The sequence below is a fragment of the Phacochoerus africanus genome, chromosome 1 (genome assembly GCF_016906955.1).
Source record: "Phacochoerus africanus isolate WHEZ1 chromosome 1, ROS_Pafr_v1, whole genome shotgun sequence".
NCBI lineage: Eukaryota > Metazoa > Chordata > Mammalia > Artiodactyla > Suidae > Phacochoerus > Phacochoerus africanus.
This window is the reverse complement of record NC_062544.1, coordinates 227,258,538-227,285,208: the sequence shown is the minus strand read 5'-3', so window position 1 is coordinate 227,285,208 and position 26,671 is coordinate 227,258,538. Positions and strand designations below refer to the sequence as shown.

Below are 26,671 nucleotides of genomic sequence, written 5' to 3'. Positions count from 1 at the left end.
TCCTATGTTGCCAAATGCATAAGGGAAAAAAAGAATAAAATATTGAATGAAGGTATTGATTTATGCTGCCCTTTTAAACATCTTCCATTTCTGCTTGGTTAGACTCATATACTCACTGAAGACAGAATATTTATTTAAATTAATGAGGAAGAAAAATAAAAAAAGAATGACTAGAAAAAATACTTAACTCTGTTAACAGTGTCACACACACACACACACACACCCGGGGGTAATTTTCCCCTTCTTTGTGCTTTTCTCTATTTTCTAAATTTTCTTCAATGAGCATATTTTATAATCAGGAAAACAGTTTTATAGTAAAAGAGAGGGAGAATTATCAAATCCTATTTCTCTTTGCATCTTAGTAATTTTCTCAGCATGATCCTTTCCAGATATCCTTCACCACCAAGGAGCTGCCTTGTGCATGGGGTACAGCTGGAGTACCTACAGCACACTGAGAGGGGAGCATCCTTTCTTCCTGTCACTCCACTGGGATTCCTTCCAAGTCACTCTGCACAGTCTTAGTGATGGGGTGACTTATGTAGAACTACAGTCCCCCCCGGCCCACCCCCCACATAATAAATGTGAGGATCACTTCCATACTAAATGCTTCCTTCTTGACAGCAGCCCAGATAGCCCACAAGAAAGCAAGCTGCCAGAGGGAAGTCACCATGAACAGAGTGGAGAGCAGCAGAAAGCCCTTTTTGAAAGCCCAGACTCTGTTTTGAGATGGGGGCTGGGGGAAGAGTGGAGTAGGGAGGGTAGGTATAGGGAAACTGAAAGAGAGAGGAGGGGAGAATTAGGCAAGGAACTTACTCCAGGCAAAGGGGGAGAGTTCGGAGATGCAGTGTTCTTACAGGAGTAATAATAATAAACACAATTATGTTAATACAAAGAGCCATAAAAACAACAAACACATGTGAGGTGCCAACATATGCTTGGTGCTGCTGCAGAATTAAGCCCTCTCAGTTCAGGCTGTGATCTGCATTCTGTCTGAACTTCATGGGAAAGATGAGCAGCCACATGAACAGCCTGGAATGGAGGGAAGTACAAGGCCATGAGTCTTTCTCTTGGCTAAATAATGTTGGTAAGGACGTCAAGCTTCTTTGTTTTCTCTTGTGCTCTGACTCACCAGAGTTCAGGGGACACCCAAAGACCATAATGGAGAGAATTAAGAGTCCTAGGAGAAAGTTCTTGTAGGAAGACAAGGGGAAGGGGTAAGAGACATCTTGAGATGTTGATCAGTGAATAGCATATGAAAGAATATGGAAGAATCAATATGAGAATTTCATGTACCATGTCCTCATTGGAAACCCACATTGCCAGCGGGAGTGGTACTTAGAGTCATCTCTGAAAAACAGACAGCTCTGCTTGGGGCTCTGGGGAGAAGGAATGTTTTCACTGCAGTAGAAGGCTGGCTGGCCCATTCCCTTGGTGAATTAAGATTTCTGTATGCACAGTGGACCCAAGGTCTTGTAGTCCTGAGTTATGCCTTAGAGGAGAACAATAAGAGGTGGAAGCTAACATGATCATTAAGTGGAGAAATAAATAGGTCTTGGAGAATGATGGGGGAGAATGTTGGAAATTAAGCGAAGATAAGTAGGGAGGGAGGGAACTGGAGAATAAAGGAAAGAATACAGGTGCATAGTTCAAAGAGGGAGTTCATACTCTTTTTTACCTTGTTGAAAATAGATCGTCCCCTTTATCCATTTTTTCCCAGGGACAGACCCAAGAATCCAGGCAAGTGGTGCTGAAAGTACCAGATAACTCAAGAAAGAAACTTGACTCCAGAGTTCCTACTATCGTGGCTCAGTGGTTAATGAAAGGCTCAGATCCTTCATGCGTGGCTGTGGCCGTGGTGTAGGCTGGCAGCTACAGCTCCAATTGGACGGTTGGACCTCTAGCCTGGGAACCTCGATATGCCACGAGTGGGGCCCTTAAAAAGAGTAAAAAAAAAAGAAACTTGACTCATGCCTAAGTGTCCAAATGCATGGGAGAAAAAGGTACAATGTATTGATTAAAAGAAGTTTATGTTGCCCTTTAAACATCTTTTGATTCAGGTTCAATTATAATTACTCAGTGTTAAAATATGAATTTTCAATAATGAGAAACTAAAGAAAACAAAATTGAGGCCCAGTAAGGTCAGATGACTTTCTCACAGTCACACAGTGGCTTCCACGGCTCTCCTGCCACAGAGAAGGCAGCACCTTCATCCCACTCCTCCTGGCCTGCTCAACCAACTTTCAGAGCAGCTTCCTTCCCGCTTTGGCACATACTCAAGGTTCACTTGAATTAACCCTTCTGGGTCTGGGTTTCCTCAGCTGCAATATAAAGCTATGGACTGAATGACCTTTCACAGTCTGTTTCATCCCTACAGATTAAGAGTGGAACCCAACTTGCCACCAACTCAGCACATGTTTGACTTGTCAATACCCTGGAAAAGTGCTTTTTAAAATGTGGCCCTGGACCCACAGCATCCGCATCACCTGGGAACTTACTATAAATGCAAGTTCTCGGGCCTACCCCAGACCCTGCCCAACCAGGGGGTTCGGATGCAGCCAAAGTTTGAGAACCACCGCTCTGAATGTTCTCTGCCCCACACTAAAGGGAGGAAACTAACTTTTCTCTGTGGCCGATACCCCTCCTTCGCCCTCCCCCCTCTCATCCTTTCCCTCACTCTTCCATCTGGGGATGATGAATGGAGGTCAGGGCAGGCCGCTGTCAACGGAGAACGCGGCAAACCCTCCCTCTTTAGCCCGCTTGGTGGGTCGCGGGAGGTGGCGATGGGGCTTCCCCTAGACCAGCTTCGTAGTAATTTTCTCGACAGCCACTGCCCCATTGCGGGGCGGGAGTAGTGGTAGGGGCGCGTTTAGTAAGTTTACTTTTAATGATTTAGTTTGTTTGCAGAATGGAGACAAGAAGAGGGATGTCAGGAAAAAACTTGGAGAAATAGACTGAACGAGAGGAGGGAAGGCTACTGTAGGAGAATAAGGGTCCGAGGTGAAGCTAAAGAGAAAATGGGGGTTCGGGGGAGCCCCTGGGTGTGAGAGAAAGGCAGAAGACTTTGCTTTTGGAATGGGAAAGAAAGCGAAGTGGGGGGACACCGTGGTACTAAGGCGCAACAGAAAGAAAATGAGTGTTAGGGGAAAAACTGAGTTTGGGGGGACTTTTTTTTTTCCAGCTTCCTTTCCAAGACTTTTTTCTTTGCTGCACTTTGCTCCTCCCCCTCCTCCCCGCCCCCTCTGCCCCCCCCCCCCCCCCCCCCGGCCGCGCGGTAATGGGAGGCTCCTAGGCAGGAGAAGCAAAAGAAGGAATTGTTTGCGAGTTCAGTCATCCAAAAAAGCTTCTTCCATATGGAGGGACCGGGTGCGCAGGGCGCTGCGTCCCCTGCCTTGTCCTCCTACTGCCGCCTCTGCGGCCCCCGCTTCCTGCCGCGGGGACCCTGAGCCCTGGCCTGCCGGTGTCAGCTGCCGCGCGCGCACAACCCACACCCACACACGCACACACACACTTACATACACACACACTCCCGCCGCAGCTACACGCGCCCGCAAGCGTCCTCCCTCCCGGCCGGCAACTTCTGGTTCTGGGGCTCCTTTGTTGTTCCCGCTGCGGCCACTCCCGTTTTGTGTGTCCCTGGGTGTCACTGTGCGGGTTGTGTGTCCGTGGGCGCAGGGCTCAGTGGCGCTCTTCTGCGCCCACCCCGCTAGCCCCGGGGCCTGGCTCGTCCTTCCCAGGAGCCGGCTGCACCAGAGGTGAGTCACGTCGCTGAAGTTTGTTTTCTTTTCATAAAAAGTTGTGTTTATTTGTTGGTTTGGGGAGGAGAGGGGGCGGGAGGCTGCCGCAGGCCGGGCGATGCCGAGGAAGTGCTGAAGGGTGGCTGAAGCGCTTCCGAGCGCCGGTTGCGGGAGCGGGTCCGAGCGCTCGGCCCGTAGGCTCGGGTGGGGGACCCTGCGCCAGGCGGGCGGTGAGATGCCGGGCTACCGCCACCCGGCGCGGGGGCGCCGCATCCCTTTCCCTGCGGGTGCGGTCCGGCCGGTCTTTCCCGGAAGCTTCCTGGGTGGAAGAAGGGCCGGGACAGCCTCCCAAACGTCCCTAAAGGTTGACACTGGTCTCCGGCTGTGAGCGCAGGGCGATGGGGAGAAGCCCACATGGGCAAATACACAGAACCACCGCACCCCCACTTGGCTTCCAAAGATGTGAGGGTTTATCGTCTTGGCGTTAAAAACAAACACAGACTAATATGAGGGACTTAACGGGCTGGAAGTGAAACTACACCGGATCATCCCTCCGCCCCAGGGGTGGAAGAGGCTAGGCTGAAGTGGTGATGTCCAGAGGTGTCTGTGGGTTTGGGGCAGCTGTGAGAGGAAGAGTGTGTGTGTGTGTGTTCGCCTTCGCGTGCCAACGTCTTGCTTTTGTTGTGCTTTGGGGGGGGTGTTGTTTGTAACTGTGAAGTGGGAATGATCATTTGGAACAAGTGCGGGGGGGAGGGGAGGAGCAAGGAACCCAGGAAGAATTTTCTGCTGGATTTTTGAAGATCCTGCTTAACTTTCAGGTTGCCTCTTGTTAGTTTGCTCTTGCAGATGATAAGAAAATTTTGAGGAGTAGGGGAGCAGGCTGACCTGGAGGAGTTTAAGGAGCCCTGGGGGTCTGTTTGCTTAGTTTTGTTTTGGGGATGGGGTTGCTGTGGCAGGATTACTTGAAAGGTCATTGTGTGTTTCCAGAGATGTGGCAGGAAAGCTAAGAATACCCAAACCGCACACCAGGGATCCTAAACAGGCACTTTCTGGGTGTGGTGGGGTGTTCTGCCACTCCCCCATCCCTTCTCAGCAAATTCAAGTGGGTTCGAATAAGTTTCTGACCCAGAGTTACCTCTTTGAGTAGACTGAGTGAAAAGTGTATTTGGGTTTCAGGTCCTTGTGCCACCCTCAAGTGCCCTGTACCCAGCTCACATTTGCCACCTAGACCTTCGTTGCCTAGAACTTTGCAAACTTTGGCCATTGAATGAATGAAATTTTCAAAATTCTTGAACACAAACATTTCAAACTTATTCCACAATTGGGCCCTAAGCAGCCAGCCCAGCCCTGTGCTGATTTTTTATCCCTTCGGTTACAGCCAGTAACTCAGTCTCCATTTTCTCAAGGGCAGCATGACAGTATGAGAACAGTCTCTTCAAACTGAGGTGGGGGCTGAGGGACCTGTTTTCAGTTTACAGTGAATCTGAGGCAAGAGTTTGGCCATTTTGAAGTGTGTAACAGGTTTCCCAGGAAGGTTTCTGAGGTCTTATAATTGGTACTTTTTAATGGTTTCATAATTGAAACCCAGAGGTTTCCCGTGGTAATCTTGAAGCACCTTGGGGTCAGTGGGACAGAGGCAGGGTGGAAACAGCAGTGGAGTTATGATTTTTCCCGCAGGATGAGTTTTTGGAGCAAGTGTATAAAAAATGAAAGAATAAAGAGTTGTTGCTTTGCTGACATTGCCTGCCTCTGCTGATTATTGTTCCGAGTGTGGCCCTTCAGGAGGCCAGAGGCTGTCTACACCTATGAAATCTGAGGACTGAGATGTCTGACATGCTCCTTTTCATCCTCTGTCAAGAGATCTCACAAGAGTAACAGTGCAAGAGACATTTTCTCAGGAGAAATTACCCAAGCCACAGCTTTGACTTTACTGGGGAGAGGAGGTTGATAGAGGTCAGGATGGTTGGTTCCTTGACCACAACTGGGTGTGGGGGAGGGAGTGGGGGAGGGGGCAGCAGCGAGAGAACCCTGCTTTGCATTGAATGTTTGGCTACCTTGTGATAAAAGGGTGGTTTATGTTCTTTTCTATCCTCCAAAAGGGTCCAGTGACTTTCCTTTCTTTGAAATGCTCTTTGAAATGTTTGGGCTCCTAGCTCTCTTCAGCAGCTTATCTATGGTTTCCATTACCCTAAGAAGGAGTGGGGGATTTTACTCATGAAATAATTCAGTTAACTTCCCCAGGGATGCCCAGGCTATAAACAAGGATGGTGAGAAGTGAATCCGATGGTCACAATATTCCATGAGACCCTAGTGGTCCAGGTTCAGGTTTCGACAAAGTCACTGTAGGTAATGAATAAGGGTTTTGCTCTCTGTATCTTTTTTTTTTTCCTTTTCAGAGCCACACCCATGACATCAGAGTTCCAGGCTAGGGGCTGAATCAGAGCTGCAGCTGCTAGCTTACACCACAGCCACAGCAACGCTGGATCCTTAACCTACTGAGCGGGGCAGGGATTGAACTCGTGTCCACATCCTCATGGATACTAGTCAGTTTCCTTACTGCTGAGCCACAACAGGAACTTCTCTCTCTCTCTATCTTTTAAACAAGTGAAAAGAAGTTGAAGAAGACCGAAGTGCCCCAAATAATTGCTTCCAGTACTTTCTGGCCTCTGAATATTCAAGAAAGTATTAATCTGGCATCAGAAGATATGCATTGGCAGTTTGCTTTCTTTCCTCCAAACTCCAAGCCTCCTTGCTATCTGGAAAATGAGGAAGGCGGGAATGGAAATTGGCAACGGAGAGGAAAGAAAGTGATTTGTTAACATTTAAAAAAAAATCAGTTTAACATATGAAACTTCTTGTCATCTCCATACTTCAATTCAGCAAACATTTTTAGTACATCAGATCCCATACTAGGAGCTTTTTTTATCCCAAGACTAAGTTTCTTAATCAAAGGGTAGTTCTCCAATCTACTTCCCTCCCAGTTTTTATTATACAAGCATCTATTAGTAATAAAGAAAATGTGTTATAAAATTTTGCACATTCCTACACCATGACACAACTTGTTTTGTTCATCCACATGCTTTTCACATAGTTGTGATAAAAGTATAGACTCTTGTAGTCAAACAGCTCAGAAGCATCTCTACACTCTTGATCAAAGACTCCGAGAACAGGTATGTCCAGCGACTTTGCTTTTGTTGGGAACAACCTTATTCCTGAGAGTGCACCCATATGGAGACTCCTCATGTAGTATTTTCATCATTCATGAGGCCAAATCAAATATTTGGTTCTGGGGGTGGGATAGAAGAGGGTGTCTGTTTTTATTTTTTATTTTTATTTATTTATTTATTTATTTTTGTCTTTTTGCCATTTCTTGGGCCACTCCCGCTGCATATGGAGGTTCCCAGGCTAGGGGTCTAATTGGAGCTGTAGCCACCGGCCTACACCAGAGCCACAGCAACGCAGGATCCGAGCCGCGTCTGCAACCTACACCACAGCTCACGGCAACACCGGATCGTTAACCCACTGAGCAAGGGCAGGGACCGAACCCTCAACCTCATGGTTCCTAGTCGAATTCGTTAACCACTGCTCCACGATGGGAACTCCAAGGGTGTCTGTTTTTAATCTAGAAGTCCATGTTTACAAAAAGCCTTCCTAAATAGGACTGTTGCCTCCTTGGAACCCTCAGGGTGGGAACTGGGTAGGAAGGGGAGGTGGAATCAGGAAATAGGGCTTAAAGGATCCATCTCAAGTGGAACTGCCCTGAGGGTTAGGAAACTTGGGTTGGAGCCCTGGCTCTTCCTGTGGACTCCATTCACACTGACTCAATCCACAGAACTAATCGATTCCTGCATCTCCACTGAATTAGCTCCTTCCCCAAGCCCACCCAGTCTTTCCTGCCTTTCCTTTTGTTAGGCCACCATCCCACCGCCTTTTCCATTCGGGGCTCCCACCATGCTTCTTCATGCCCTGGACAGTTGTGCTGACATGGCTGGACTCCTCACTGTCCACCTATTGCCATCTCACCCACCCATCCTCCATCAGTCCCATAAACAAGCCATCACCCAGTCTAAGTTTACAGTCTAAGAGCCCTAGGCCTCTCACGTGGCTCTGGCTCACCTTATCGTGGTATTACCTTGAAAGAAGCTTTCTGCTCCAGAGTACCCATCTATTTGCTGACCCTTGATGGGTGGTGGGGCGGCTCATTTCTTGCTTGCTGCCTTACCATCCCCAACTCCTTCCCAGTTTGCCCACCTTATTTTGTATGAGGCCTGCCTATCATGTGTTCTTAAAAGGTATTTGGTGAATACTGATGAAAATGGACTGCTGGCTGCAAAGGTAGTGGTTTTGTAAGATCAACAGGCTGTTTTCAGTGTAATCATTGTCCTTAATCCATTGTTCATTTCATTTCTAGCAAGGAGCCAGGTAACTGGAGATTTAAGGAGGCCTATGATTTAGAAAAACTGCTTTTTCTCTGTTTTCTTATTTATAAAATGGATTAATAAGGAATTACTATGGTTTATAGCAGTGTACCTTATAAAAAGCAAATACTCTGGAAGTGTTTATTTTGTTTGAGACACTTTCTTTTTCCTCAGGCCCAGAACCCATAACCCATGAAGTCTTGTCAACATTCACACCATCGGAGGCTATCAGCAATGAACTAGAAGAAGCAGGTGAGGCTTTCTGCCTACAGTCTGATATCTCTGGCCTATTGGGTCAGTCATGTTTTCATGTTTTGTGTTGCCCCTTGAAGATAAAGTACTTCTCTTCTTTCAATATTGGAAGGGTCCAGCTTTGAGTGAAACCTTGGCTAAGCAGGTTGGTTTTAGTTTAGCTCAGATGCTCTTTTAGTCAGAACTCATGGTAGCCTCTTTCCCCTGGGGTGGCCTCATGAAGCCCCCCCATTCCCTGAGGCAAATTCCATTTGACATGTTGGATACAGGCCATTTCCTATGGATTTGGAGTCTGAGACTGCTGTGGAAAAGTCCTGCTTAGCTTTGGGTGAGGAACGTCCTGTGTTTATGTGTCTATCAACGGTATTAGAGCAAATGCCTTCTGAACTGATGTACCGGGCAGTGTTTATCTCACAAAACCCAGAGGGATTCTGCATCATTCCATCTTCTGAAATAAAGTTAAGACATAATTCTCTTTTCCTAATGGTGAATTTGGCCTTATCTTCAAAGAAGGCCTCTGATGTTTGGGACAGGATTGTTGGGCAGTAAGAGGAAATCAGAGGAGAAAGATCAGAGCCAATGACACACAGTCAACGTAACTTGGTTGCCAGAGAAAACGTTGAGGAAAGACTCAAGTAGTTCTACTGCTTATTAACAGGAAAGTCCATAATATGGGTTGAATAAAAAAATCATCCAAAAGGAGCTGAGCAGCAGAAAATATGGCAAAGAAATGTTTATTCATCTCCAAAGTGAGTTTTGACAGCACTGCACAAGACGAGGGTGATGATGTGTGTGTAGATTGAAGCCTTCATCTTTCAACAAGCTTTTATTGAGAGCTCACTGTGTGCTTGGGGTCAATACCAGAGCCCATGCCTGCCTTCTAGAATTCCATGACTGAGCGAGGGGACATATAGGGCCCAGCAATGCAAACTCCTGTGTAAAGTGCTTGAACTGGGTCTTGAAGAAGGGCTCCTAGAGGGCGGGGCCCAGTATCTCAGGCTAAGTCCTAGAGTCAGAGGTGGGGCTGGCAGGACCAAGGTTCGATTACCTCTGCCCACATGTGTTGTTCATTTTCTGGCTGAAAACTTGCTTTTCCTCAGATGATAATAGGCTGAAGCATTTTCTTTCTTTTGTTTTTTAATCACCACCTGTGGCATGCAGAAGTTCCTCTAGGCTAGGGATCGAACCAGTTCCATAGCAGTGACCTGAGCCACAGCAGTGACAATGCCAGATCCTTAACCCACTGAGTCATCGGGAAACTTCTGTGTTTCTTCTAAATCTCTCTTAAGACAGGAGATTTCAAGTTCAGAGTATTTTTTTGTTTGTTTATTTAGGGCTATACCCATGGCATATGGAGGTCCCCAGGCTAGGTGTTTAATCAGAGCTGCAGCCACCAACCTACACCACAACCATAGCAACGTGGGATCCAAGCTGCATCTGCTGCCTACACCATAGCTCATGTCAACATGAGATCCTTAGCCCACTGAGCGAGTCTAAGGATCGAACCTGTGTCCTTATGGATACTAGTTGGGTTCATTACCACTGAGCCATAGTGGGAACTCCCAAGTTCAGAGTATGTTTTAAAAATTGTATTAAAGTTAAAAACTGGATTCTTGGAGTTCCCACTGTGATGCAACAGGGTGGATGGTGCCTCTGCAGCGCCAGGACACACATTCCATCCCTGGCATTGCTGCAGCTGCAGCATAGGTCCCAACTGTGGCTCAGATCTGATCCCTGGCCAGGGACTCCAAATGCCGTGGGGTGGCCAATTTTTTTTTTTTTTAATGTTATAAAAATAAAAACTGGAATCTCTGCATTGAGTTCAGAGTCTTGTAACTGTGAGTCTTGGACCACAGTTAAAAACAGTTACTGAGTAGCTTTCAAGGGAAAAAGAAGAAATGTGTAATCTTTCCTTTCTCATCCAGATTTTAGCCAAGAAGGCTAGAAACACACCTGAATTCAGCTTTTTACTTGTTAGTTCCATTTGCCCTTTGTTCTGCTCTCTGGAGCAGGTTTGCTAGGCTCCAAAATCATTCCAAGAGTAGCAAGAGAGGAGACATTTATTTTGGGGACAAATAAAAGTTGCTGGGCTCTCCGGTTGCCCAGGAACCTCCTTGGCTTCCTCGAGGTAGCTATCACACAAGGTGGGAGCTGCAGGTAGGAGGAAGAGGGTGTGTGGAACCAGCTGGCGGGGCTGGAATTAGACTCCTGCAGACCCACCCCCCTAAATCCTGGCCCTGACCAAGTTTTTCCAGAGTAATCCCAGCCAAGTGCCTTTACTAATCTGAACTTACCTAACATTACAATCCCAGCAGGTTTATTAGGTATGGGTCACAGTTAATTGGAGAGGAAAATTGGGAGGTTCTGGGTTTATTACTTTTCTGTGAGAGCAGAGGCTGCTCTTAATTATTTCACAAATCGTCTCCTCCACTTGGCTCTCTCTCTGCTTTTCTGTCGAATGACTGTCATCCCACAGAGGTGTTATGGGTAGCTTGCCCTCTTTGATGTACCTGTGCCCACGTGAGGGGGATTTCATAATGCAGTCAGTCAGCACAGTGCCCACTCTTGCAAGTGAGACCACATAAAGTGATGGAAATTCATAGCTGTTTACTTCTGTCATTATGAATGGATGTTTTGTAGTGAACAAGTTTCATAAAAATCTGCTGTGTTCGAGCCAAGAGTTAGAGTATAATGGCCCTTCCAATGTATGGGCCTTCCGAGCAATCACCTGTAACCCTCCCTGGACAGCGTTGGTGGTCTTGCCATGGTGAAGGCCAAGTCAGCTCCAGGTGAAAGTGCCACAGTCAGGTGCCTCTCGTTCTATAGCCTTCTGTTGCAGGGATGGAGGATGGAGAGTCAGGCCCGGCTTTCGCCTGCCTGGACGGTGGCAGCTTGCCAGCAAGTTTCACTGGGTGGTCTTGGACAATGGGAGAGAAGAGGGGTGGGAGGCTCAGCTCTCCTGCCCAAAGGGGGACCAGAAGGTTGGCAACCAATCCCCTGTCACTGAAACACCACAAAGGTTCCAAGTGTGGGTGAAAAGAACGGAACAGGTTGCTGAAGGCAGTATTGTGATGGAGTTCATTTTTGTTTCCCTGATTTTACAAATGAAGCCTTGCACGTATGTGGCAAGTCCCGCCAAAGAGGGTGAGCACACACGAGCAGCAGGGGCCCTTCATCACGGAAGGGGAGAGTTGCTGTCCCCACTCCTGGAATCAGCCATGGACACGGAGGGCAGGGAGAGACTGGCAAATCCTAGTGCCCAAGAGGCAGTCCCTCCTGCCTCCACCATCCTTCCGGTGACATGGAAAGTGAGAGTTGCCATTTTGTGAGACCTACTGTGTGCTAGGCCCCGTGCTAAGCACTATGAGCACTGTCCCTGCAAATGCCCCTCTCCTCCCCACCCTAGAAGGCCTGTGAAGATGGGCAGCTTGATCCTACTCTGCAGATGAGAGAGTTGAAGCCGAAATAATTATAGGGACTCATTCCAGCTGATAAGTGGCAGAGCCAAGATTTCATGGTAGGGCTGCTGACTCCAAAAGTCAGGCTTTGAGAGAAAAAAAAAAAAGGTATCCAGACAATCTCCCCCCTCCCCCAAAGCAGTGCCCCCTTAGCTTGGGAGAACTGTTTCTTTTGCAGCTAACAAAGTGGAAGGGACAGGTGGCAGCTTTTATGAGGCCTGCCTTAAGAGAATGGAAAACTGGGGCCACAACTGGAAGGTTTTGACGGGCTGCACAGCAGCAGCATGAGGGAAGCGGCTTCTAAGGCACAGCTAATTGGGTCTCCCCCTGGAACGTGTGTCCTGGCCTTTTCTCCCCCAGGACATCATGTGAATTGGCCGTCTGAATCTCTGCTTCCCACCTCTATGCCAGCTCAATCCATTTGCTCCTCAGGCCACTGCAAGTCTGATCAAGCAGGTCCTCTGGGCCCTCGGTGAGGTGAGGGGGGGAAGGCGTTTTGCCCAGCAGATATTTTCCTGGTCAGGAGAAGTGGCAGCTTGTGCAGAAAAATAGCAGCTTTGACAGACAGGTAACTGACAGGAGATGGTACCTTCCAGGCAAATACTCAGAGAGCAGTCAGCAGAAAGAATTCTGCAGGCCATCACCTGCACAGCGAAACCGACCTCTCCCTGCTGGCTTTGGAGAGGGGAGAGATTTGGCTGCGATGAGCGTGCGGTTGCCCTCAATTCCTTGTGTTTCTTTAACAAACGTGGAAAGCCCAAAGCCAGGATGTTCTGGCTTCAGAAGGGGTGGGGCCTGCACAGGACACCTGGGTTTAAGTTGTCATTATGAGGAGTTCCCGTTGTGGCTCAGCGGTAACGAACCCAACTAGTATCCATGAGGACAAAGGTTTGATCCCTAGTCTCCTCAGTGGATCAGGGATCTGGTGTTGTCGTGAGCTGTGGTGTAGATCACAGACACGGCTAGGATCCCTCATTACCGTGGCTGTGATGTAGGCTGGCAGCTGTAGCTCCAATTCGACCCTTAGCCTGGGAACTTCCATGTGCTGAGGATGCAGCCCTAAAAAAGCAAAAAGAAAAAAGAAAAAGGTGCCATTATGTGACCACCTAGTTGGGTAACCAAGGGGAAATCATGAACACTCTCTGAGCCCTTATCTCCCCATCCTCGCAAGCTGCCCTCTCAGGGCACAATGAGGATATGCCGAAGAATGGCACAATGGAAGACTTTTGATTCAGAGCATTCCTGCTCAGCAGACTCTGGTGTTTGTGCTGTTCCAGGATGTGTTAGGAGCTAAGACATTGAAGGGAACTGACCAGAGGTCAGAGTCCGGGCACACAGGTTGCATCTGTTTCTGTGGTTGTGTTTGTTTTCTAGGAGCAGGGGCCTGAACTAAGGGCAGGTAGGTCCTATTTCAGAAGGTCTTCTGGACCTCTCCAGGCAAGCTGCTTTTCCCTCTCTTGTGGGAAAAGACAGGGAAGTTCTCGGGGTCTGGCAGGAATTGAGAGAGGAGAAGATTTCATGACAAGAGAATCCTGGTTAACGCTCTTCCCAAGAGAGGAAGGAGGAGAGGAACCTAAGGAGTGTGGTGGGGACCCTATCTGAGAGAACAGAAGTTTAGAGTGACTCTAATTAGAAAATGGGTGAAGTGCTGGGGAAAGGCGGTTGTTGCAGGAGGGAGTGGTGTTGCTGGGGCCACCCCCAGGTTGGAGGTTGTGTGGCATCCTGGTAAAGGGTGGGCTTTGGAACCAGGAAACCTGGGTTTGACGGTGGCTTTGCAAGTTGCTAGGCGTATGACCCTGGGGTAGTCATCTAAACTCCAAGACCTAGTTTCTTGAAGTTGTTGGGAAAAGGAAGCAAAATGTGGCATATAAAGTGCACAAAATGCATTGTGAATATTAGTAGAAGGTAGCTGTTAGTAGGAAAGGAAAGAACAGACTGAAAGGAGAGTTAGCAATGGATTGAGCAGCTGGGAAGATAGGCAGATGGAAGGCTGTGTTGATGGAAGTCCCACTGGCTCAAGGCTCTCTAGAGAGGAGGCAGTGAGAGGGCATGGGGAGTGAGGAGCCCCCAATGGGGAAGGCTCTACCCACAGGGCACCTTAGGTACCAGCCCTCAGGCCTGGTCACTGGGAAGACAACTCCACCCAAGCCTTCTCCTCTGCTTCTTCCCTGATTCTGCCATTAGGCCCCAAACATAAGAGTCACCTTTGGCTCTGCTTTTTCTCTCATTCTCCACTTAAAGTTGGCAAATGATATTGGCTTTACTTTTGAGATGTATGCAAAATTCCCCATCTTCCATCAGTATTTCTTACCTGGTCTGTTGCAATAGCTTCCTAAGTGTTCTCCCTGCCTCTACCCATCCCTGACCTTGCTTCCCAGAGCCTCTTTTTCATGGAGAAGTCAGGCGAGGTCATGTCTCTGCTCAAAACTCTCCATGGCGCCCATTTCATGCAGAGGAAATGCCACACAACATCTGTACCCTCGCCCCATCCTCACAGCTCTGCCCTCATCTCCCCTGCCCTCACCTCCCCTGTCTTTACCTTCCCCTGCCCTCACCTCCCCTACCCTTACCTCCCTTTGCACTCACCTCCCCCTCCCCACTCCCACAGCCACAGTGGTCTCCTTGCTGCCACTCCACCTACCAGAACAAGCTCTCTCAGGGGCTTTGCCCTCTATCTGGAAGGCTTTTCCCTGATAGCTGCACAGCCCCTCCCTCGCTTCATTTAGGTGTCTGCTTCACAGCCACCCTAACCCTTTATTAAATCACTCCCACCATCATTCTCTGTCCCTTCACATAATCTATTTTTCCCCAACATTGTGACCTCCTGACGTATCTCTGCTTGTTCATCTGCTTATTGCCTGCTTTCCCTCTAGAAGGAAAGAGTCACAAGATCAGGGATTTCATGCTGCACCTCGCTGCCTTCCCAGTGCCTGGAGTAGAACCAGGTATGTAATTGGTGCTCAGGTTTTTTTGTTTGTTTGTTTGTTTGCTTGCTTTTTAGGGCCATACCCACGGCATATGGAAGTTCCCAGGCTAGGAGTTTCATCAGAGCTACAGCTGCCGGCCTATGCCACAGCCACAGCAACACAGGATCTGAGCCACCTCTGTGACCTACACCACAGTTCACGACAACTCTGGATCCTCAGCCCACTGAGTAAGAGCAGGGATGGAACCTGTGTCCTCATGGATACTAGTCAGGCTCATTACCACTGAGCCATGATGGAATGCCGATGCTCAGTTTTGTTTTTTTGTTTGTTTCTTTTTTATGAGTCTTCAGACCTCTCCTGAATCTCAAATAGGGTGATTCAAGGAAAGTGAAATAATTACCTCCAAATTTATATAAGAAAACTGCATTTGACTGCAGGGGAATGAGGCGGAGAGGAGCCGAGAATTCTATTAGGGTGTCTGTTTCAGAAAAGCTGGGAAGCAGTGTGGTAGGCCTCAGCAGAAGGAGCCCAGTGCCTCTGTCTTCCTCAGGGTGATGGATGTCAGGATTGTATGGGAATGTGCCCCTCGTTCCATTTGTGAGGAAAGGGTGAGAATGGCCACCCCTCTGGCCTTTCTGTATCGCTCAGGAAGAAGTCACTGAACATGAACATTATGCCTGGACTGTGCCTGGCTGAGAGCTGCAGAGAAGCCCAGTGCTTCCTCCCCCATCAGGAGTTGATAGTCTAGTTGTTCATCTGGAATTTTCTGAGTGTGGCTGGACCGTCCACTGTCCTGCTCCCTTCAGTTTGCGCAGTTGAAGTAGAGTTCTGTTGAATATGGAGCATGAGAAACACAGGGCAAACTTGAGAAGAGTTCAGTTCCCCATACGCACGGGCACCTAGTGGGTGAGCCTCATGCCAGACAAACTAGACAGAGCTAGAAAAGCCTCTGCTCTAGAAGAGCTGACAGCCTGGAAGTACAAGGAATAGCAGATTTGGATGTCTGCCCAGCTGGGTAATCTGACTTGAAATTTGCATCTCAGTCATTTCTGACTTGGGTCTAGATTGAAAAGGTAAGAAAGAGTAAAAATAGGGACAAATGTCCCAAGAGATCTTGTGCTGACAAAAATCGTGCCTGAGAAATGACATTGCCACGTCCCTAGACCCAACCTCGGCAGCATCTCAGGGAGCTGGGGAATAGCCCAAGCCTCCTCATCCAGGGTTTTGTTATTTTTACTTTTTTTTTTAAGCTTAAAAAAATTAATAGGCTTCTTTCAAAAAGCAATTTTAGGTTTACAGAAAAAAATTAAATGAAAATTACAGGGAGTTGTCCCATGCCTCTCAACCCCCACCCATTTCCCCTATTAGGAACATCTTAGGCTGGTGCAGTACATTTGTTACAATTGATGAGTCATTGTTGACACAATGTTAATTAAAGTCCATAGTTTACATTAAGACTCACTTTTTTTTGCACTAGGCAGTTTTGACAAAAGCGTAATGACACATATCCACCATTATTACAGTGTCACAATAGTAGTTTCACTATTTAAAAATCCCCTGTGCTCTACCTATTTGGCCGTCCTTCTTTCCTTCCCCTAATCCCTGGCAACCACTGGTCTTTTTATGGTTTTTGTAGCTTTGTCTTTTCCAGAATGTTGTATAGTTGGAATCCCACTGTATGTAGTCTTTCCACATTGGCTTCTTTCACATAGCAGTCTCCTCCAGTTTTAAACTTGGCCTCTGCCGCCCCCACCCCCCCCAACATGCAAACACCCAGCTGGGGTGCAAGGCACTGGCAAAGGAGGAGCCCACAGCTAGTGCCGAGACCCACCTGCCCAGAGCCCAGGAGTCTGCTGTGCTGCTCCTCTGTTGTCGTCCACTGAACACGCCTGGCTCTGGTGCTACTGGATTTGAGCCCAGGCTGGTAAACTGTCAGTTGCTGCCTGTGTTTTGGTTCCACATCTGGAAGTATCAGCTGTGCAGACCTTCCGGTCCCGTTCCTAAGTAGAGAGACAGGAGGAGCAGCGTGCTGTTTGTCTTCCTCCTCCGTAGTTTGTTTTACTTGCTCCAGAGCTGGGGACCCGTGGTGGGGAATCGAGCCTCCCGGGCAGGGAGCACTCCTTCACACCACATCTGCCACTGAGGACAGCCTCTGAAGTTGCTATCTCAGCCCCACCCGGGTTCCAGTCGGGTCTGTGCCAAACTCTTGGAGTAACTAAGCATCGGGGCTTGTTTTGTGCTCACAAAGGAGGAAAACTGATCAGGTGCAGAGAAAGTGCTCTTTTCCCTGCCAAAAGGTGCTTCTTTCTCCAGCCATTCTTGGAAATGAGGCTTCCTTGGACTGTGATGGCAGGAACCCCAGTATTCAGTGGCCTCACCAATCACTAAACAGTGAGGTTCTCAGCGGGAAGGGAAGGATGATGGATTTTGAAGGAGGAGCTCCTCCAACCTTGGACCACAGCTGGGGAAAGGAAAGTGCCTGTGAATGGGGGTCTTGCAGGTCATTTGGTTGAACCAGGCTGAAAAGGTCCAGGGCTGAGAGGAAAGGGGGTGGACTGGGTGCCTGGAGCCCCAACTCCGAGGAGCAGGGGAATGAGATTTAGATTCCAGCTTCCAGAGTTCCTGCTGTGGCACAGCAGAAACAAATCCAACTAGGAACCATGAGGTTGTGGCTTTGATCCCTGGCCTCACTCAGTAAGTTAAGGATCTGGCATTGCCGTGAGGTATGGTGTAGGTCACAGACATGGCTCAGATCCCATGTGGCTCTGGCTGTGGTGTAGGTGGGTGGCTATAGCTCTGATTGGACCCCTAGCCTGGGAACCTCCATATGCCAAGGGTACAGCCCTAAAAGCAAAAAAAAGAAAAAAGTAGATTCCAGCTTCCATTGCTTCCTATTTGGAATAAACCTGCTGGTACCTTTTCACTCTGAAGGACACCCAGCAGGTGCCTTGGAGTTCAGTAGGAAGGAGGAAGAAGGCTCAGTCTCCTTGGTCAGCCTTCAGACTGTAGAAATTCCATGCTGCCAGTCCAAACCCTTACCACCTCCCCCTGTGGTTTGCACTTTGCCCAACCCACCCTCCCCTCTGCAGCCTGACCAGGGACTCGAGAGTTCCAGGCTACCATTCCGTGGTTCTTCCTATTGTACCCTGTGTGTGTGGAGACCAATAGTACTTGTCCCAGAGTTGTCCCCAAGGCTGTGAGCACTAACACAGTGGGTGTTTAGTCTTTAGACAAGTACTCTGTACAGACAGGTGGTCCTTGCTATTGTTAATTATGGAATCAGGGTGGAGTTCCCCCCACCATCTTCCTGGGTGTAGCTCCAGGGACAGGAAGGCTCTGACTGATCACCGACCAACCACACACTGGAAGTGTTAGCCGTCACTTCAGTCAGCCTGGGGGCGCTGAAGGTGTGAGGGTGGGTCTGTGTTCCTTGCCCAATCCAGCCTTCTCTCCAGACTCAACCCTCCTCACATGCTGTTCCCCCAGGAGGTGGAGTGAGAGTCCTAAGGGAGAATACCAGACCCGCTTCTGTAGGTGTGGCCAGGCAGTGTGCATCTCAGATCAGGGGCCATGTTTGCTCAACCAAAAGATAAATATGTGATCTGACAGAGCATTTGGGGTTTTCCTGGTCTGGGTGAGGGGGAATTTCAGAAACACTGAGTTTATAAATATCTTGTCATATATTTTGTTTCAAACCCTTTAGTGTAAGAAATGGCATTCTGTACAGCAGGGCCGTGCCAGCACCTCCCCATGGTGTGGATGCCCATTCGAGCAAGTTGTGCAGGGAGGCACAGTGTGGGCCTCCCCAGTGCAAAGCTCCAGCGAGTGTTGGTAGAAGGAAGTCTCCAGTGCCATCTGGGTCTTCTCTAGTACCTTCTTTCAGGAGCCTTCAGTAGAAATCAGGACAGGGACCCAATTTTACCCACTACCATCCTACTCTCCTGTCTAGAAAAAGCCAGCTTCCCATGGAACAGAGAGGCTCCTTAACAACTAAGTTCTCCAGGTTTCCGAGTCAGGGAGTAAGGAGAACCAGCCTGGCCCATTGTGGTGGAATGTTGGGCAGGCAGAACTAATTTTCCCCACGCAAGGAGACTAACCAAAACACCAGTGCTAACGCCGGTGGTCTAGATGGGGGAAAGGCAGGGACCTGGTTTCTTTAAATCTCAGCCACGACGAGGTGCCCTTCCCAGACAAGGGGCTTCTGACTTGTCTCCCACCCTCTGAAACTCATGATGCCCACTGCATCCTACTTCTCTTTAGTCACTTGAGGTTTCACACTGAGCTGTTTCTGGTTATCCCAATACCCAGCAATAAACCTTGCTGAAAGCAGTGCTGTTCCTGCCTCTTTAGACATTTTTGAGATGGCCAAATACATGTTCATAACCATTAAAGAGGGACCTTTCCGTTGATCAGCCTTCAACAGATTATCGATCACTGTGTCTGCTGCCCTTAACATGTTCATAGCATAGTTTCTGAGTGTTTCCCAAATCTAAGCAAGAGGTCATTTCACATTAAACTGTGTTATCTGCCTTCTCTCATTGGAAGAGCTCTTGGCTCCGAGGAAGTGCTAGATACCACCACTGTTATCATCATGATTATTATTACTTTGGCTTTCGATGAGATAAGCTGCGGATTTATAATTCTTTCCTAAGAGCCCATGTTCTCAGAGAATTTGGCTGTTGACAGAGTTTTGTCAATTATGATGTGTTTGAGAATTTTATAGGTGGGGGAATGGAGGTCCAGAGAAAAGTGATGATCTTGAGGTATGTGCACTTGGTTGATTCTGCCGTCAGGGAGGAGCCCGCCGAAGTTAGGCAGCTGTCATTGCTGAGATACGCTCGGGGTTGTGGGGAAGGCCCATCCTGGACAGGGCAGATCCAGAAAGGAAGCAGAGGGCATGAGAGCCAGCCAGCTGCCTCTGGGTTCCTGAGCCAGAGAGCCAGCAGGACCCTTTCAGAGGTGGGGCCGCCTCTTTGGCCCAGCACTGGGGCCTTTTGAAAGTTAAAGAAGGGATATACTGCCCCTCTATTTCCAGAACCTGGACCCTCATGGAAACCTGCCTAGTAGTGCTATTTGGCTTATGTGAGATATGGGGGGTGGGGGGGAATGTTGTGGAAGTTGGTGCAGGATTGAGAAGGTCTAAGAGGATCTTGTTGTAGTCATTTTATTGAAAAAGCAGGTTTCATTATTACTCATTTATTTAAAAGTTCAAATGCCCCAAAGCAGAAAGAAGAGTATCAGGAACCCTGTGAACCCTTCTCCCAGATTCTGCAATTATCAAGACAAAAGAAAGAGTGTTTTTTTAAATACTGCATTGTTCTCATTACTATGCTGTGTGACCAGATGGGACAAGGATGGATGCCCCAAGGTTGCCCTTTCCAAAAGAGGTGTGCCATATCCAGTCTTCCTGCCCACTCCTAACCAGGGGTGTGGAAAGGAAAGGACAGCCCAGGGCATTCGGGTTTGATTCTCAGTTGTTCTAATGGGGCCCTGAGAGCTTTCTGTGGGTCTCCTTTCTAGATGCTGAGCACTTAAAGAAAGCTTGAACTTTATCTGTGGATCCACAGAGCCTAATATTGAATTCAGTAAGTGTTTACCAATTTGCAAGGCATGGGATTGTATGAGTCAGGATGGGTTCCATCTGGACAGGTGTAAGTGATGTGAATATTTAGTTCACCACTTGGGGAAGAAAAGAGGCAGCTGATGGGGTTTAGAGTTGAGTAAGGGGACATTATCTGGATCCTGGGGTATCCTGAGTGGGTGAAGGGTTAGGCGTGATCATTCTGCAGTGCAGGGGACTCCAGGTTTTACCAAGAAGGATGAAGACAGCAGCAAGAGGTGGCAGGAGAGAGCTGAATCAGAGCTTCTCTGTGCCTGGCCCCAAGATTCTGGTGTCTGCAGGCCCAGGTATGGTGGGGACTGGAGTCTAAGAAAGGTAGCTCCAGCTCCAGACTCGATTTTCTGGGTGGCCACAAGCAGCCTGAAAGCCGCCTGCACCACAAGGGCCCGAGTGTCATTCCAAGCACTGTTTCTTCATTTTGGAGTTGGCAATGCATGATCTACAAGGAATGGTCTCCTCCAAGTTCGGGGAATAGAGTCCGCTTCCAGCCCACGGAGCGCTGAGTAGCTCAGCAGCCCTGGGGCCCCCTGGGCAGGGGTGGGGTGGTATGAAGTGGGTGCCGGCTTTGGAGGAACAGATGGGGGGCTGCTGCAAACACTTCCCCTCAGGCCTGACCCTGAGTGTAGCCAACAGGGGCCTCAGGCAGAGTGTGCCAGTGCCCTCACAGTCCCCTGAGGAGTCTCCAAGCCCTGACTTTCATCAGCGACCTGCCCCTCCCCCTCCCTGCCTGGTCTTTTTCAGTTTAAACTTCCAGCGCTGTCCTCCCCTCCCATACACGCATGATGTGTGTGTGTGAGTGTTTTAATTTTTATTCTTGGCAGAAGTTGAGACGCAAAATGGATTTGGAAGGAGATGAAACCAGTCTGGGTATATGCTGGGCAGCGGCGGCTTCATTCCTGTAGTGGGAGGGCTGAGGATGGGGAGGGGCTGGGTGGGACCCAAGTCTCTAAGGTGGGGGTGGGGAGCGGTCTTGTCCCCTGCAAGGACCAAACTGAACATCCACTCCTGGAGAAGGGAAGGCCGGAAGCTGGAGACTGAGCCCTTAACCCTTTAGGATGTCAAAAAGCCAGTTCAAGGGGAACCAAAGCCCACCAGCAGGATCCCTGTTAAGTAGTTGTGGGGACCCCTGGGTGGCCAATACTTGTTCTACTTCCTGGTTGTCTGTGAGCCCCTAGAGACTGTTCTGAATTTGTTAAGGGAATCACTGATGGCATTTTCAGGTTTTGATGTGCAAAGGCTAAAATGTGCATATGCTTGAAAAACTCCCCCAACCTCCCTGCCCCCTAGAAGTAAGTGGTCATGGCCCCAGCCAGGGTGACTGTGGCCCAGGGACCTGTGCCAGGATCTCCTTTGCTGCTATGGAAGCTGACTTGGCTCCCAAGGGAGGTGTTCTTTGCAGTGGTGGCCTCCTCTGTTTTTGATTTTTGTGTGAAGAGGAGCAAATTGAATCAAAGTCCGGGAAATATTTGGGGAAATCTGAGAGAAACTTTTGAGAAAATGTTTTATTCATTAAAATGTATTCCAGATATTCTATTTGTGGAATAAAAATTTTTAATTTTAAAAATGACAAGAATTTCTCTAAAAATAACATAGTAGGGAACATCTTTATGCAGAACTTGCAATTCCAATCATGGCATCCAGTGTAGACACCTTCTTTGTCAAAATGACCCGCAAATCCCTGGCAGAGACTCCCAGTGGTTCCCAAGCCTGGCTGCACCTTACAGTTTCCAGGAAAGAGTTTTGGAAATGCTGGTGCCTGGGCCCCACCTCCACAGGCTCTAACCGAATTTGCCTGAGGTGTGGCCCAGGCAGTGATGTGTTTTAATGTCCAAGGATTATTCTTCTCTGCAGCCAGCATTGGGAACCTCTGATCTTAGGCTTATGTACGAACAGAGGAAGATGAGAGAGGCCAGATTAAGAAACGGAAGAATTTTATTGCCTCTCACGACATGCTGGTGCATATTACTTGGATCCAGACTCAGAGGGCTGCTGCCAACTTTTGGACAGGATTGAGGTGCTCAGCCCTCAGGCCTCACTCCCCATGGGGTGAGGGTGGGGGGAAGTTGGGACAAGGCATCTTTAGGAGTTGAATGCAGTGCTCTGTGGGACCTGCAGGACCAATCCCTCCAGAAACAAGCTGGATGGCTAGTGCATGACTCCAACCCAGACCGATTTTGTTTTTTTTTCAGCCTTTATCCTTTTTTAGTGTGTCTGCTTGAATCTATCAAGGGCACCAAAACCCACAGGAAGGGAAAGCAGATAGCTTTGGCTTTCACTGCTCTACTTGAGCCAGATGCTTACCCTCTCTGAACCTCAATTGCTGCATCTGTAAAATGGGATGACAATTCATCTCCTTCACAGAGTTGTTTTAGAGAAGAGACAGGATAATACTTATACATCATCCCATGCATGGTAACTCATCACATGGTCAAATACTCTCTTATGCGAAGATAGATTATTTCTTCCAGTTCTAAATATTTGCCTTAATCTCATAGTGTGACAAAATCTGGTGTGTTAACACTTACTAAATCCAAATGACTTTTAATTACATTTTGCAAATCAGTTACATGAGGAAATTAGTAATTTAGCAGGGGGAAAAGGGCAATCTTGGAATGTTAATATGCCCAACATCATCATTTCAGCAAACTAAGTACTTGATGAGTATTTTGTACAACTTACTAAGCAAAGTAATTTCAGATGTGTAAAGGTTGTTAAAAGGATGTTAAATGTGTTCTCATTTTTCCCCAAACACTTGTCCACATTGTGTGGAAGCACCAGAATCCTGAAATTAGGGGAGGAGTTCTTTAGGAGCCAAACTGTTGGAGGTGGACATAGGAAATTCTTTAGATGTGATAATGGAGCAAAGAACAGCATTTTATAGCCCAGGAGCTGTTAGGAAATAAGGCCTTTGGGCTTATGGGAAGATAAAATTTCAGTGAAGACATGATAATACATAGGGATAGTTTTTTTTTTTTTTCAAGTGTACCTTTTTAATTACTAAAGTGGTAACTACATAACCCACTTTGAATATTTTTAAGTGTTTAATATAAAATGCAAATCTCCTACTCTTCAGAGATAACTGATATTAACATTAAATGTCTCTTGACCTTATCCTATGATAACCCAAATAACTGTACACCACATATTCACATGTAGTTTTTAAAAATTACAAATATAGGATGCTGTTTTACAAGTTGTTTGGGGGATATTCTCCAGGAATCTCTTAGGCTTAACCTCTCATACATTCCCCAAAGCGTATTTGATGAAATTCTCCTCACTAATGGTACTCTGAGGAAAAAAAAAAAAAAAAAAAAAAAGGATAGTGTGGTCAAGTCAGCCCAGGCCTGTGGTTAAGTGAGTTCAGCCTTCAGTGCATATTCTCTCTCCCTCTTGGTGATTCACAATGTGTAATAGCACATTACAGGCTCTGAGAAGGCCTGCAGTAAAGAAATCTAATTAGCTTTTCTTTCTTTTCTGTTTTTTTTTTAATAAGTTTTTTGATACTATTTAAAATCCAGAGTGCAGGTTGAATTTATAGCACATCTCAATTTGAACCAGCTGCATTTATTTTATGTTTTTTGTTTGTTTGTTTGTTTGCAACCCCTGCTGCATGTGGAAGTTTCCTGGCCAGGGATCAAACCTGCACCACAGCAGTGACATTAGGTCCTTAACCCACTAGGCTACCAGGGAACTCCTAATTAGCTTTTCTTAACAGAGCATAGCCCTAAATTCTTTTGCTAGCACATTTTAACAACCGATAATTTTTAGGAGCAAGCGCTATATTAGACATTCCTCCCTAACCTCCCCTCCACTTCCTACCTCTCCTCCATCTGCAACCTTGTGGGGTAGGCAGGAGGAGGAAAGTTCATCTGCTCATTTTATCAACAAATACTTATTGTGCTCCTACTATGTGCCAAACACCATGATAGATGCTGGGGCTGTAATAGTGAGCAGGATAGCAGTCTCTACACCCTCAGAGACCAAGAAGACTGCTTGCTCCCTCCAGCACAGTGATGGTGTTAGTCACACAGGATGGGTTGCACCTGGGAGGCAGAGGGTCCGCAGGGATCCTCTCTGCAGCTGTGGAGCCTGGGAGTAGCCCGAGTTATCCCCACCCTCTCTGCTCCCAACCCTTCACCACGGCTTCAATTCCCCACACTTTGCTCTGCTATAAATAGTGCTGCCTGACCCAGCTGGCAGGATTCCATGTGTTTGTTTTCTCTGTGGGTGCCAGCCCTGCACCGAGGCCACTGGGCTTCACAAGTTGCAGGGAGCTGACAGGAGTTGGGGTCGGGAGACTCCAGCAGAAGGCAGGATGGATGGACGGACTGGAGCATGCTTCAGGTTTCCAAATTGCTATTTATTTTAAGTTTTAGGTGGTTTAAAAGGGATTTCTAATTGAGGAAGATTGGGAGTGGATGGGGAACTGTGTATATTTGGGGGTCAGAGAGGTGAAGAAAGTGGGTTTGTATGAGGTCAGATGGGAAAGAAAGTAAACTGTCATGATTCTAAAGCATACTTACCAGCTGGGGCTGGAGTTGTTTACTGTGTGAGCGCGTATGCACCCACGTGCACGTGCATGCCAGCTTGTGAGTGTGTGTGTCTCTGTCTTAGAGGTAGTGAGTACACATGCTCAGAGCTTGATGGCCTGGAAAGCCTGGGTGCAGATGCTTGGCCCCTGAGATATTTACCTATCCCTAAACCTCTTGTGTTAAAATACTAGGGATAAATCTGCAACAAGGATCAGACTAATGAAAATACTCCCACCAGCAACTCTAAAGGAAGTTATTGAAATTAAATTACTGCCCTTTATTGAGCAATTACTTTGTGCCAGTCATTATTCTACATAACTTGCTAATGTGATCTGTTTTTTCCTTCAACACACCTGTGTGAGGGATTTTGTTGTCCTGCTCCAAAGAGGCTTCTCCAAAACATCAGGGTAAGGGTTTCTTGCCTGCACCAAAGTCTGGGAGAGACATTGTCCCTGTGTCACAGTGCAGTCAGGTCAGATGCCAGCTGAAGAGAGGCAGCTTCTGATCCCGTCTTGGCCCTGACTTCCAGCAGTTGAGTCATTTTACCCCATGGCTTAGCTTTTCATTTGAATGCTTTGGATTTCCTGCCAACAAGCACAAGCCTCTTAAGGGCTGGGTGTGTGTGTGTGTGTGTGTGTGTGTGTGTGTGTGTGTGTGTGTGTGTGTGTGTGTTGGTGTGTGTGTGTTGATGTGTTGGAGTTGGGGCTGGGTTTGCCCAGCATTTGCTTGAATCAGCCTCAGAGGTGGGCATGTCAAGAAGGTGCAGCCTGATCCTCATTCATGCTGGTTTGCAGCATCAGAGACAGGTTTTGATTCATGTGGTGCTGTTGGTTGTTTAATCATTGTGAGGAAGGGGTGTAGAAAATGGGACTGCAGGGGACACCTTAATTGAAATGGATGGTAATTATGTTGCCAAACAGTAAAAGAGTCTTTTCAACCCTCCCCCCAAACTTCCTAAATGCCCAGCTTCCCCTCCTAAGAAAATGCCCCCTCTTGTCTATGACTACAGTTCTCTCTCCTCTCTGCCATGACCTTTCACCTTTGTGTCTCAGGTTGTTATTGGTTCACGAATAGTGTTTGCTGAATGCCTAGACCCCTGTTAGACATGGACAATGCCCCTGTGAATAAGATCACTGCCATTCCTAAAGCTTTCGGTCCAGCTGTCAGGCAGTCAGGTGCTTCCGCAGGGGGAGTGCAGGACTCTTGGGGACAAGAGCTGGTGGCCCAGTAGCTGCCTGACACAGAGTGGGTGCTAATGAAGGCATGCATATTTCCTAGGACACCTGCTTCTTGCCTGCCTTCTCCCCTTGAGTATGACCCCAGTGGGCTCCCAGAGGGAGGAAGATAGGAATGGCGATCTCAGACACCCAGGCACCCTCTTCCCCAGCTCAAGCTCTGCTTTGCAGCAGAAGCAGCCCTGAGTGGGGGTTGCGGCGGGGGCAGGTCACAGATCCCAACTCCAAGGACCAAACAGAGTCAGGACTGGAAGAGACCTTGGAGGTGGGTCTTTACAGCTTAGCAAACATTTATGGAATATCTATTATGTACCTAAGAGAGAGAGCTTTATACAGATCAGGTACAACATAGTGTAAGAAGTGACAGTGACAAATTTAAGGCTTCAGTGGTCCTTACAGGCTTACATTAGGTCTAGGCTTTTTCCTACCATAAGTGGTGCTTTGGCGAATCTGCCAGGACTGTATCAGGGATGAATGTGAATGATGGAAAGGGGA

The 26,671-nt window shown here is 47.9% G+C and overlaps 1 protein-coding gene across 5 annotated transcripts in view; it reads left to right on the top strand.

The window, feature by feature from the left end:
• The first annotated feature begins 3,311 nt into the window (after nucleotides 1–3,311).
• BOC (BOC cell adhesion associated, oncogene regulated) overlaps nucleotides 3,312–26,671 on the top strand; it is a 75,786-nt gene continuing 52,426 nt past the window's right edge. For 3 of the 5 annotated variants that reach the window (XM_047792377.1, XM_047792395.1, XM_047792369.1), the window contains exons 1-2: nucleotides 3,313–3,752; nucleotides 8,327–8,404. The gene's annotated coding sequence lies outside the window, so the exon portion shown is untranslated. Of the gene's footprint in view, nucleotides 3,753–8,326; nucleotides 8,405–26,671 lie in introns of all 5 variants that reach the window. The other 2 variants (XM_047792404.1, XM_047792386.1) reach the window with 1 other exon arrangement.